Genomic DNA, 12,262 nt, shown 5'->3' with positions numbered 1-12,262 from the left:
GCACAATGATGTATTTTATCAAAATCATGAAAATTGACCCACTTTTAAGGACGATTACGTAGCAACGAAACAAGAACCCGAACTTTACAAACATGTATTTGGTAGAGAATATATTGGTTTATAATCCATGTGAATTTCAATTGCAGGGCAAGTTGGGTTCGGAACTTATGATAGTTTAAAGAGCGCCCAAAATAACATATTATCAAAATCATGAAAATTGACCCACTTCAACGGACGATTACGTGGCAACGAAACAAGAACCCAAACTTTGCTAGCATTCATCTAATAGCCCTATAGTAGGTTATTATTTGTAGTAAATTGCAAGCGAAAATGTTTTATACTTATGGACTTTCAGTGCTTTGAAGTTGGGCAAAATTTCAATTTTTTTACAACCTGAAAACAGTGTATTGTATTCAGGCTGCCCAGGACCTTAGAGTTTACAGGAGATTAAGTTTACTGCTATTTTATACAAGTTTAGGCATTGCTCTGATCAGCATATTCTGCATTTGTTGTTTAGTTAAAGCATTGTTCAGTGATAGTGCCCTAAAGTTGGCCAATTTTCATGTTTTGGGCATGCCAAAATCCGGAAAAATGGCCCCAAAACTTCTTTGGCCTGTTGCCATGGCAACGAGGGGTTCTGAGAAGAAAGAAAGCTATTTTGAGGGGTTGTGTACCAAGTACTATCACTGTGCAAAATATGAGCCAAATCTATTTTTTGACCGGTGCCACCATTGTTTGACCCTTACAGACATTCGCTCTTAAGTACTATATCAATGGGCGTCTTGGAGACGAGCAACAACAGGCCGTCTTTGCATACTGCGATGCTATTCAAAACTTCATATAGGGCCATTCCACAGTTTAAACTTTTCAGTAATAAATACATCCTCCATTATGTTTATAAGAGTATCAATTCAATGGACTGCAAAAAAGGTCAGGTTTTTACTATTGTTAACTAATTCACATCTTTATTTCTATATCAAGCTCTGTGTTTGAAGAGGCACCTGTGGTAGAACAATATCACCTGGCAACCATTCCTGACGTAGATCGGCAGTACCTCATCCGCCTACGGAACCGATGGTGGGTGGAAAATGCCCCTCAAGGCTCCGACCCAACGGTACCACTGGCTGGGTCAGATTATGGCCTTATGTCACATTAAGTTTCTAGGTAACCACGAGAAGACCATGCTTTAGGCAAGTGTTATCAATCAACACGAGTAGGAATTTTTGTGTTATAGAAAGTGCACAGTACAGAGGATTAAAAAAAGTTTACTTTATCACAAGAACTAATAAAGGACGGAGGATGTCGATCGAGCGAAGAATTTTCCATGTAAGTATATCCCATATTAAATATATTTAAAATAAACACAAAGCTTAAAACACATATTTAAGTAATGCAATTTCCGGTAAACATTTTAAAAGGAAGTGTAACATCTCTATTGAAGTCGCGGACAATAGACTAGAATTATATGTACCTGGTAACCTAGACCTGTACATTGAGATGCAAACTTGCTACCTAATAAAGGTGTGACCACCCATCCCCCATTATACCAGCCTAAGTACTGCGACAGGGTCTAATTCACAGTAACATATCCACTAAGTCCCGAAGAATACGAAGTGGACGAAGAACAAGTCAACCCAGGAAAATGAAAGTAGAAGCCACCGTTCTTATAAAGAAATGCCTATAGCCTTCTTCGGCCGAGATAGGATTTGGGGTGGGGGTGAAGCAGGGTCCATTTCGTAATTCAGCAAGTGCAAGCCCATCAGAAATCATTTTGCCTAAAAAAAAGAACAAAACCAAACACCAACGTTTAGTAGCGACATATCGACACAAACAGTTTGTGAGTTAGCACAGGAACACAATACAGGTACGAACACGAAGTAAAGCCTGCACAGCGGCATGTCACAACAAGACAGCACTGCTGCAATCGCAGTAAACTCCAGACTACGACAAGTTGGTGATTTCACTGTATCAATCCGCCATTGTTATCACGTTACAAAATAATTACAAGAAAAAAATTCAAAAATTAAATTATTATGTGTAAAATATGCCAGCAACGAAAACCAAAATATTGATGTTGTCCCAACAATTTGATATTGTCTTCCAACAATTTGAAATTATTAAAGATATGGTCCTTTTTTTCTGTCGCAGTAGGACTTGGCAACTTCAGCTGAGAACAGTGATAAGGCACCAACAGGTGTGCGGACACCTGTGAGAGTCTGCTCGACCGATTTCAGCTGTCAATCACAATCAGCAGTTCATCCAGTGAGAAAATAATGATTAGTGATTTGACCAATAGGAAATGGGCTTCGTTACCATAAAATATTCTTGCATTTTAGGTCTTTGTTGCTTTTCTTTCTATTTTATGGCAGAAGAAGGATGACTTAATTAGGTTAGTCATTATTGAAATTATCTGTCAGGACGTATCCCTGTCTTTATTTGCAATATATTGGATATCGATCAGATAATTTCCAAAATATTATACACATATTTACTTTATTGGGGGTTAATTAAAAGGACTGTCAGGCGTTGTCAATGTTCACTAATTTGATTTGATGAAAAAACACAGAAACGCACATATTCTTTTTAATTTACCATATTGCTGCCTCCTGATATCACGTGATCTGGCCCATACCACGTTTTGCTTAGATGCTGTTTCACTCTCTTCGGTGGTATTTGTAAATGTGCCGATGAAAATAGTACAGTGTTCTTGAAGCAAACATGTCCATTAGAGCAGGCAAACTTGTCACTTATTCACACTTTAAGGTCTATTATTGTGACATCCAATGTGTTCGAAAACTAAAACAATGTCTTTCGTTTCGTTTACTCTTTGGAAGCGGACGAGTTGCTCTTGCGGATGGATATAATGAGAATGACGGCGTTCTCCTTATATCCGATAAGGAGAACGCCGTCAGTGGAACTCCCTCAGTTCAGATGGTCACATGGGATCTGTACAGTTTACACCAAGCTTACTATCAGCTTTCAATTAGCGCTTTGGTGAAACCCCTAGCTATTTCATGCATGGTTTGTGTTCTTCATTCATCTGGTGAGCGTATGTTGCATTCCTGCGGAGTAATTTTCTTGTTTTGCCTGATCTCCAGTTTATTCTACAAATGTCCACCTCCCATCTATCCCACCCTCCATGCTTATTTTAGTCATACCAGGTTAGGGTGTCGGAGTGGCTCTTCTTTTCTTCATTGCCCTACGTAGTTCACAAGTAACTTGCTACCTGCTTAAAATTAGCGCCGTGTCGAAGCATTCTTTAATGTTTGGTGTATGGTTTGTCATCTAGTGAATTAATGATGCGTGTATTAATCACTTGTTTTAGTTCATATTCTGAAAGCTTTGTTTCGTTATGCCCACCCCCCATAATTTCAGTCATTTTTGTAGAGGGCAAAGCATTTCAAATGGTATTGTCCCAATTTACCCTCAGTGGAAGCGAATGTTTAATATCCTGTAAGCCGCTGTTTGTATCGTCTCATTCTGCCATATATATGTCTGTTTCGAGTGGATATCTGTGGCTGTTAAAGGTCTGGTTAGACCATATAAAGAGACTGATGAAGTATGGCGGCGTTACAGCGATGTGAATTACCATAAAACTGCAGCGCCTTGACTAAACTGTTCAAAAGATTCATCACCTGGCTGATTATGGCATTGGTACCTGAGCAAACAACACAGCTCCTTTTTTTCTTTCTTTCTGGCAGAACATCCAGCTTACTCAGGGTAGGTTAGTCAAGGAAACTCTTACAGCTGTCCAGCCTCTTGGAAACCCAGACTTCGGGGACTGTACTAAGTACAGTGGGGGCTGGTTCAGCTGAGTTAGATGGGTTTGCTGGATGTTAGCACCGTATCTTTAAATTAAAAAAAACATACGTTCCTATAACTGTGTTTTTGCTCTCGATACCAAGTCCTTTGAACCGTGGTGTGTACGGGGAGACACATTTTATTGATATGATCCTTAATTTGAAACAACACGGCGATGAAACAAAGACTTTGTAGACAAACATATCTGGTCAGGGACCTTGTAGTGCAATTGTCACTTCACAAAATGAACAAGACATTGAATTGATTAGCCTAAGCCACACCCAAATGATTGATATACTATTACTAGGATGTAATGAGGTTAATTGACTCGTGCCAAGATTTGTGTGAATGAGGGCAGTAACTTCCTTTTTGACGTCGCAAGTTAAGTTTTAACGATGATTTCCTGACATCTTAGACAGCTACCATCGCATCAGAAAAAGCTTTCCCTTATCTTATCTTAGCTATCAGTGGCTTAATCACCTTTTATGAAAGTGAGATACTGTTTTTGCTATACTGTTGTACTTGCTTTACTATTACTTATTCTCAATTAATCAAATACTTTAAAGCGGTTGTATATCGTAGAATTTCATGACTGGAAAACGTGATGTCGGGCAACCTACATCTACAGTCAATATCTTTAACGCTTATCGTATGAAACACAGCAATGTCCTGTACCTGGAATGTAATGTGATTTTCCTCACGCTTACCCAGATACGCGTCAGAGCTAATCCACATCATGTCTGCTGATCTTTCCTTGGTCTCAGTATACCGGCATTCTTTTTTTTCTAAATGGCTATGTAAAGGTTAGAAATTCATGTATGACTTGACACTTACCAACACAAGAGATGGTACTTCTAAAAGCTCATTTGTCACCATGTTGTCATTTTGGGTTCAACATCGGGTGAGGAGAAGATTATAGTGTTAAGAAAATTTTTATTGGATCTGAAATGATCAGATTACATCTGTCTTGAAAATGATTATCCAGTTGCGATATTTATCTTTTGAAAACCATACAATATAGACGACTAAAAATCAGGAACTAATGTATATAGCATAAATGAAAATGACCTTTATTGCATATTCCTGCCCAACATTGGCTAAATGTATTTGGTTAGATGTATAGTTGCAAAGACGTTAAATTTGACATGATCTAAAATATACAGTCTTTTCTCTCTTTTTAAAACTTGGGTAAACAAATTTAGAGCTTTTCCAATACGCTGTACTTTTTAGTAGTTTTAGATAGAATGTAGCTAAACATTTAGTCCTTGTTTAATAATAGATTTATAATGGAATGTTACTTGTTCCATGGTAACTTCATGTCTGGTAATCTTGTTTTCGTCGCAAAATAATCCAGAATCCCAAAAAGACAACACGTGAATGGTTGCAGGATTAGGTACAATTAACTACTGGGATAACATACTAATAACTGAACACTTGCTACAGAGCTAGCTTGGTCCTTACATCTGCTTTGAACTCTGATTATGCCTATTTCTAACCAATCACATCCCAGGCATTTTACTATGGATATAGAGCAAAATGAACAGTTTGTTCTGGATTTCGGAAGGGGGAAAGATGTTGCATCCTTTCAATATCGGATGTCGACTACAGCAGTATAAATGTCCATGCAGTAACCCAGCGAGCAGTCAACATGCCCCTTGAAATAATAAAGAGACGCTTTTTCAACAACGGTTGCTTTATTCTCACCGTCTATCACCTTCCTCAGGGCAATTCTGACTGGTTCACATTGTACTGCAGGACAGGTGTCGCTGCTCACACAGTTCAGATGCGGTCACAAAACGAAAGTAGTTACAAGTGTACAGACATATTTATGCAAATTATTTGCAAGGCGGCCCCAAACGAAAAGGAGTGTAAAACATAACAGTTGTCAAGACGGTGAATACTGTCCCACACGACTGAGTCTGCCCCCCCCCCCCCGTCTCTGTTCATGACTGAAGTAGACTTCCTGATCCAAACAGCCTCCTTTATCAAGCGGGTGCATCTGTTGTCCTCTCTATTACCTTGGTCCCGACAAGTCTATGACACAATTTTTTCTCATGGTATGGTCTGTCACCGCTGATTTGTTCTCTTCATTCTCAGATTCTTTCCTCTGTGCCCTAGTGTACCGTCGATGTTCAGTCTTTTGAAAGAAATTTGGCTCCAGTATTCATTACGTACCTGAGAAGCTGATGACAGCTGTTGTACACGTTTCTAGAGGCGACCTTGAACCGTGTCTTTTTTACCTCAACCGCCTGGTGGGTGATTAACAGCTTCGCATCGCAGTGAAGCCAGAGCAGACACCATACCATGTTTACTTAATGGGGTAAAAGGCAGGGGCGTGTGCGAATGGTGACCATAGGACTCCATCTTGTAGCTGCCTTTCTCCCTCGATTTACTCGCTTCCTCTGCAGCATTCAGTTTTTTTTCCTGACGGAATGAGACTGGCGTAGCACATGGTCTGTTCAGTCGTTCTGGAAGAAATGTGACTCTCTCTATTCATCACATACCTGTGCAATTGCCAGCCGTTGTCGTACACGACTACTCTAGGGACCACCCCTTTCCGTGTCCTCAGTGTCTCGCATTGAACCGCCACTTGCAATGTCATTAAGCCCATGACAGACGCCATGTGGACAGAACAGGGCAAATGCTCCAGGCTTGAGCAAATGGTGAATATAGACTCCTTCCGGTAGTTGTTTTCTTTCTTCCCTGGCTTCCTCGCTTCCTCAACAACGTGGCAAACAGAGTTGAGAAAGGGCAGGGAAAAAGAGTAGATGTATGGTTTGCAGTCAGGGGAATATTCCTCGTTGAATTTCTGAAAAAAGGGAGAGAAGAAGAGTGGAATCATTCGGAGAAAGGACATCGGGTCTGAACAAAAGTCAACAGATAAAGAAAATACAGATAAGAGATGAATATAAAACTTACCGTCACACGCAACAGTATTCGGTTTCTGTTCGCATTTACTAGTTTTGGAAAAAAAATTGCTAGTATGTAGTATGTGAAGAAATCAACAAGTATATCTTACAAAAATTAATGCTTTTAAATGGGCTATCATAATATTATTGTGAAATAATTGTTAAATTTTTCATCTTCTCCAAATTGATGATCATTATATGAGCCTTACTTTCTGTCCCCGTGTCGTTGCCTTGGTTCAGGACTCATGATAACGACACAAGACAGATTATGTAATGGTTTTATTTTTCCGACCCATAGACCATCAGGCAAGGCAGAAAAGGCGACGGACGGTAGAATATTAAACTAACCAGAAAAGTCATTGTTTTACAGAGGACGGATCCTCGCAGTAACTCGATCACGATTCACACCATGGACAAAAATGAACAAAATCACAGAAACCGACACAGTTACACGTCGGGCCTGTACGCCACGAGTTCCAAGCTTGCCGAAACATCTTGTATGGGATCGCCATGGGAGTGGCTACGTACCGCATGCACTCCGTATCTCACGCCATGCTCTTTGTGTCGTTCGCAATGGCTGATTACCTTGCTTGCACCATCGAGCTGAATTAATCCGCCAAGAGACGAAGTAGAACAATGCTACATCCCGGTCAGCAGCAATTGTGTAGCAAGAAATCAGCTGATTCAAGTTCCTTTTGTTCGTAAGCTTAATATAATCATTTTGATATTTATAGCGGGGCACCCAAAACTGCAGAGTGGATCTGTTTCGTTATCGCCCCGCACAAAGTCACACTTTACTGAACTACCGTAGCAGGACAGAGCTGTATCAGTGTTCGTAACACGAACACCCTGTTTGTGGATTTTGTGAAATCCGTAGAAAGTTAGGGTTCCAAAGTGAGATGAAGCGTTAGATTGATGACACTTTCTATAACTCATTTTGCAATTTCCTGATAGCTGTGGTGATCATTACATTTAACTTAATGGCAGTCCCTTTTGTAAGGGCATGCAGGTGTTTGTGCCCCAAAGAGGGTACTGTACCCTTGTCATACTGTTTTCTGTCTAAGACTACTGTTTATCTGCCTTTGTCTACTGAAAGAATCACTGTCTTGATCAGTGGCCAAATCTTTGAGAGCAGTTTGTTCTTTCCGGGCGATGTTGCTGGTAAGGGGGTATTTTCACAATGGTACTTAAAGGCACCCCATTTGATCCCTCTTATTGAAGTTGCTCGTGATCTTTGCTTCCTTCTTCTGTATGAGGAAAACTCTATCGCAGTCAGTTTTTCTTGATATGATGGTTGTTTGCGCTTGATAACAACGTTCATTATCATCATCGAGTTAGATCATTCTTTCGTAATTTGATGTTACCATCGTCATTAGTCAGGAGCTTAATGCCATTCGAATCGAAGGGATTGACATTGACTAAGCAATGAAATTTCTTTGAAATCTATTCATTGTTTTTGATTTATTTATTGCCTTGGCTGCTAATAACGCACAACCAGGGTTGCCAAACTATTATAATGCCATTACAGAGGCTTCTAACAAGGATACTAGTTGATGTAGAGGTCCAGTTCAGTCAACTCTGAGGGATTGGTTTCGTGTATCATTAAGAGGACTTCTGCATCCCACAGGAGCTGGACCATCGTACCCAAGACAGGTCAGATCACTTTACTTTTTTTATCTCATTTGGAATAGCCAGTGCATCCACAAGACAAAAAACTTCTTTTTCAAGACGGATATCTTCCTCACCAATGTCGTTTAGGCTGCTGCTGAGCTTTCTGTGACGAGTTGCCTTGTTCTAGTCGTGCTCCAAGACCCTGGCAGTAATGGCCGTCATATCAAGGCCGACAAGAGAAGGATAATCACCTTAGTCTGACCTGTTATAAGAGGAAATTAGTTTAATGAACATGTTATCACACAGAATATCGATGCTCTTACAACGGAGCAGCAACACATCAGTGAAATTTGAAACACAATCATACCTCCCAGCCTCCTGATACACGACGTCAAGTAGTTGTGGGAGTGTATTCGCTTCTGTGTATCGGTATTAAAGAAACGAACATACTTACCTATTCGAGTACAGAGCTATGCACAGCATCTTGTTGGCTGTCAGCAAAGCATTCCTCTTCTTCAGATTGCAGCGAGTTTATGTACTCCACTAGTATCTACAGGCCAGCCCTACGCTGCTCCAGGGTCCAAATCATCCAGGTTTCACAGATCTTAACACTCACACTCAACATAATGGATATTGGCCTTACTCACATCTAACCAAGGTGACGGGTGAGTAGCAGCACGTTCTGGCTTGTGTCCACTGGCTCTGAACTCAAAGGGTGCGCAACTTTCCTGCTACGGTGCACGGCTTTAATTCCAGCAGTTAACTAGTTCCATCTTAAAAACATGCTCTTCTCGTAGGTTACGCAGTATAGAGGATTTCTGACTCGTTGACTTCATGCAGAAATTACTGATAGTTGCTGCTACGCATCTGTTAATCGAAATTCAATCAGAAGAATGTGGTAACACACATAATGGAATCTCGCGTGTATGGGGTGTTGTCGTCTGCGAATATAAAGATAAAGTAGTTCTCTTTACCATGCATTGAACCACCGCAGTCCATACCGTAGATGTGCTCGTCCACTATATGCGAACCAGGGATACCACGGGTGGAGTTGCACCCAAATGTACTAGAACTGGGTGGGTGGATATGCCTGATGTCCGTGTTGTTGATCACTGCCTGGAGTTTTGAATTGGATAGCGCTATTACTGCCACGATTTGAACACTCTAGACATGTTCTTGACAGTCACTTCCTCTTGTACCATGGATCGGTATGAATTAGTCATACCAATGGTGGTTAGACTGTTCTTCACCTTAGCCCTTCTATGGCCCTTCTGTTCTTTCATTCCCATACCAAGTGTCTTAATCTTTCTCCCATGTGCTGTGCTTTTACGCCTCCCGTCTGAGTTTATCTTCTGACTGAAGTACCGGCACGCAAGACTCACTCCAAAACAGCGCAGGCTGTTAACTGGTATTTCTCGTATATATCTTTGAGATGAAGACGTACAAGACGACATCGAACTACCTGAACCTAACAGAATGCAGGGTGTTGTCGGCCTTTATCAGTGAGGTTTATCAGTATTCCTACATCAGAATGGTAAGCGTGACAGAAACAGAAATATATATTGTTATTAATCAGACCATGACATTCATTTTTGGAGATTGCCAGGAAAGTGGCGTTATAAATAGAATTCAAAGTGTACTTCACTTTGCTTATTCTTACCATTTGTCCCATATCTTTCCCGTTCCCGGGTGGTTCCTAGCTCTGTGCCATATGGTCAAGTCATGGGCCTACATCTGCTGCTGGGGCAGCTGCAGCTCTAATACAAAAAAGTATATGTTGAATATGTAATATGTAAGAAGTTAGATTGACACATGACATGTTGGCTTTTGCAGTAAACTGACAGCTTTACATGCCGTCAGAAGTCAATACACTTGCCGCCATTCCGTTTCTTTGTAACTCCGAATCTGTCCCGACTGTAGATGTGGGCACGTTCTTGCCACCATGTCAACGGCCTTCTTGAAGATTTTTGTCCTTTGACCTTTTCGCCCGTTATCGGTTCAAGGCTGCTCTGGCTTCCGTGTACAAAATTGGTTAGTCAGTTGTTTGCATGTTGTATGTGTTTTTGTTCAATTCCTAGGTCAGTGTTCTCTGCACAAAACGTTTAAGATAATTAGAGAACTACAACAAAAAAATGTCAAGACATGCATTTGAGTACATGATGTTTCTACGGACACTTTACTATTTATTGACTATCGACGTAACCTTATGTTACTAGAATGGGAAAGCTAAATACTATACTTTCCATCACTTGGTCCTTCTTTCGCAAAAGAAATTTTAATTATCAAAGCAATAAAATGCAAGTCAGGGTCATGGAATGTACATTCTATACTCCATTCAATTTTGCCGAATGAAAGACCCCATACATAAATTGCAAATGATAGTATTATTGGAACATGTACGAAGAATGAAAAACTCACTAAAAAGGCCTTTCTCTCAGGAGTCCTTTTCCGCTCTAACTCCGGTGTCATTTGTTTGCCACCGACCGCGGCGCTGGTGCTGGAGGATTCCGTCCTTTTATCCCCGGGCGGGTATGAAGGATGAAACGCACGACTGAAACCCGGCAGTAAGACCACGGCTAACAGGTGTCAGCTGCTGGTATGGTGCTTTGTGGGATATTTCCTTCACTTCATCTATGGAAGCTACCATCTCATGGACCTGGACAGGCATGTAGCCTGAAATCAGAATGTCTCAAGTACGAGATGTATGAATATAGCATGTCCAATAAAGCCACGACTGTAACATGACCGACAGGTGCGGGTGTCACGTATAGCTAGCCTCCATTTACAATACTGAAGTTATTTGACAATTTATCAGGTTGTCCCCATATTGTATTATAATATCCATCAGTCATATTCTTGTAGTTGGACAGAATATTATGCATAACATTACAACAGTGCTGAATGACATTTCGTCGATAAATGGATTCATAGAAAGTATCAATTGGCTTTCCACAAATGGAGAATTCGTTGATTGTCTTCACAATACCATTAAACAACTACTTACCTTGTACTCCTTTAATCACAAGGTCAATCTCTTGCGTCGACTTTTCACCCTCTTGACAGCATGTTATGCCTGGCCATTCACAAAGGAAAACTACATGAAAAAGTTAAATGTCAAGATATAAAATGATAATTCTGTTATTTTATTATAACCATTTATTATTCTATTTCATGCCTTCATTTATTATATCTTTATACAATTATAGTATCAGGAAATTATATTCAGGAGAGGAAAGAATGACAACACACCATTCGTTGCAGTATTGACCACCATTGTGACTACAACAAGTACAGGCAGCTCCGCCATTCTAATGCTGTGTCGTGTCCTGACTTGCAGGAGCAACAATTATTGAGAATCATTATGAGGATAGTGAATACATAATAAGAAGTAGCTAAACATGATTTTGGAATCAGGTTTAAACAGCCGGAAAATCCTGATAACGTATAATCATCTTTGCGCGATTTAATTCGTAAGAATAGAAGAAATTTGTTTCCAACAGTTATAAGGTATCTGTCAATACAAAGTATAATGAGGAAAAGAAGCATGTACTTTGGCCGCTTTGTATTTTTTAACGTCCATTGACAAGTCTGCTATCGGCCGATACCTGACAAACCTATCCCTAATCTGGAGTTCCTTTCATTCTCTGCTGGTTTACTATCTGTGTCTCTGACAGTTGATTCCATGGTTAAACCAACAGTCTGATCCTTCATTTAAGCGGTTGAGTCTCCTGATTTGTGTTTGGTGTCTTACGAACAACTTCAAAATTATTTAGAGGCTCACCAACAATCTAGCGTAGTAGAATGCTTAAATAATGAATTCCCTGCCAACGTAAACCTTGGAGCCGATCTGGTTACATTCCATCCTTAGGTACACACTGCCATATGTTAAGTATATGTATCATAATCTCCAAGCAGATCTTGCTGTGGCAAATGGAAGGAGT

This window comes from Branchiostoma floridae, chromosome 9, assembly GCF_000003815.2.
Source record: "Branchiostoma floridae strain S238N-H82 chromosome 9, Bfl_VNyyK, whole genome shotgun sequence".
Classification (NCBI taxonomy): domain Eukaryota; kingdom Metazoa; phylum Chordata; class Leptocardii; order Amphioxiformes; family Branchiostomatidae; genus Branchiostoma; species Branchiostoma floridae.
The sequence above is the reverse complement of the archived record's forward strand: the minus strand, read 5'-3'. Positions refer to the sequence as shown.